General features: G+C 36.5%; 1 non-coding gene across 1 annotated transcript; it reads left to right on the plus strand.

The window, feature by feature from the left end:
* Nucleotides 1–1,208: 1,208 nt before the first annotated feature.
* Nucleotides 1,209–1,327, plus strand: LOC120622248 (5S ribosomal RNA). The gene has a single exon (XR_005658462.1). It is a non-coding gene; the product is annotated as a 5S ribosomal RNA (ribosomal RNA).
* The last annotated feature ends 930 nt before the right edge of the window (nucleotides 1,328–2,257 follow it).

Raw genomic sequence — 2,257 nt, forward strand, 5'->3', positions numbered from 1 at the left:
CAAACGTATATAGGACCTGGACTTAGGAAGCAAGAGGAAGATAAATTACACTTCCCTTCAAGAATCTAGCTTGCTTTAGCTGAAAATAGCTCCGAACCAGTAAGAAAATGATCAGAGGTTGTTCCTGAGATCTGGCTTCCGGGAGGTAGGTAAGTCATGATACGCCACTGAGCCCACTGAGCTGGCTTTCATCTTTTCTCTTGACATTGTCCCATGCTAGATTATACCAATGTTACTCTTTCCTTCACATTAAATGAAAGATCATTTTTATTAAATAGAAGCTGTTCTAAAATTATACAATATTATACTGCATCAGAAAGTCATAGGATAACAAAAGCAATAGATGGAAATCAGGGTGATTATATGCCCAGGTTTTTCCAGGACAGTCTTAGGCAGTTTAACATATATCAGATGCTTCATTAAAAAAAACAACAAATAAACAAACAAACAAAACACTATTACTATATTAATAATAGTGGAATTAAACAGATGGCGATGGGGTTAGCAGATCTCCACAGGACATTCCCAGCCTCCACCAGTTTGAACAGTAGTGATGAGACACGTGTATAGTAAACTGAGTTCTCACCTTTCCTCCTGGTAAAATCTGAAGGATGACCAGTGATATCCTTCTTTTTTCCCTCCAATTGTTCCCTGATAAGGTGCAAATAACACCTCCTTTGAAGGACAGCACGATAAAATATAGTGTTCCCAGACATCATGGTGTTCCTAGGGCATCAGTGGTAGTGAGATCCCGTTGCCTGCCACCTCTCACTAGTCCCCACTGTGGCCAGGGAGGTCCTGGCCCCATGTCAGCAGGATCAGTGGGAAACGTGAGAAAGCGTAGGGTAAATGTAGGTAAAACAGTGTGTGGGAAATGGGAGCTGAGCAGCCCCGTCTGCAAGTGTACAGACCGTAGTTTAAATACTCTTGCTCACAGTGTTGATGTCACTTTATATATAGTGTCTCTACAACTATTTATTGGACTGTTGGGTAATGCATTTTTCTTTTCTAATAAATCCTTTTGGCAGCAATCATCTTGAAAAGATCAAAATACATTTTTAGGGAAAAATTAAGATATTAAAGTTGTAGGTGAATATATAACTTGCATAGTATGGGGATGTCATATAATATCACTAGCCAAATGAAAAACAGAAAAACAAAATTTGCTGGAGAAACATCAGCATTTACTTCAAAAATATTATATTAGTGTCTATGGCCATGCCACCCTGAACAAGCCCGATCCCGTCTGATCTCAGAAGCTAAGCAGGGTCGGGCCTGGTTAGTACTTGGATGGGAGACCACCTAGGAAGACCAGGTGCTGTAGGCCTAAAAAACAAGAGATTGTAAGATGACAAGGTCCTTGCAATCTGTGAGGTCAACCAAGGGTTGCCTTGCCTAAAAAAAAAAATTATATTAGTTTCAGGTGTACACTATAGTTATTCAACACTTATATACCTAAAAGAAGTGAAAGTGTATTAGAATATCTTTAATTTCCAAGTGGAAGAGCCTTTTTGGTTGCATTATTAATTTCTATCTTTATTGTATTATGATTAGCAAGTGGTTTGTAATAACTTTATGCCCTAACATATGATCCGTTTTTTGCATATCTCCGTGAATATTTCATCCATAGAGAAGATTTGATATTCTCTATTATTAGGATGTAATAGTCAATATATATTTTACCTGTGTTGTTTAGTTCTTATATAATCCTTACTTTTTGTTGTTGTTCATTAGACCTGTCATGTACTATGTGTTAGTGTCTATTAAGTTTCTGTTTCTCCTTGCCTCTTGTAGTATTTGTTTATACAGGTAGTTGCTGTCTTATTTGTTGAATAGGTATTCATACTTGTTACATTCTAAATGTGAAATGAGGATATTAACAAAGTGTCCTGTTTTGTCTAGTGCAATGCTTTTTGACGTTTGTCTTTTCACCTTGAATTAAACGCATTCACATTTATTGAGATGACTGTTATATTTGGGCTTAATTCTGTTATTATAATTTCTGTATATATTATAGTTCTATATATCCTTTAAAAAAAGTTAATTGTTACTTTAAGTAGACCATGCTCAAAAGTTATGGATGATTCAACACAAGCAGCTGCACAAGGTGTGTTATCACTCTGCATGGCTTAATTTTTCATTTAGATGCAATGACGGCTCTTCTAAACTAATTTGACTCATTTTCAATTCCAAACTTTCTTGTGCATGCCTTGAAAAATGACATATTAGCTGCTAACGAGTCTCCTTTGGCAGAAGT

The sequence above is a fragment of the Pteropus medius genome, unplaced genomic scaffold (assembly GCF_902729225.1).
Source record: "Pteropus medius unplaced genomic scaffold, Ma_sr-lr_union100, whole genome shotgun sequence".
Lineage (NCBI taxonomy): Eukaryota > Metazoa > Chordata > Mammalia > Chiroptera > Pteropodidae > Pteropus > Pteropus medius.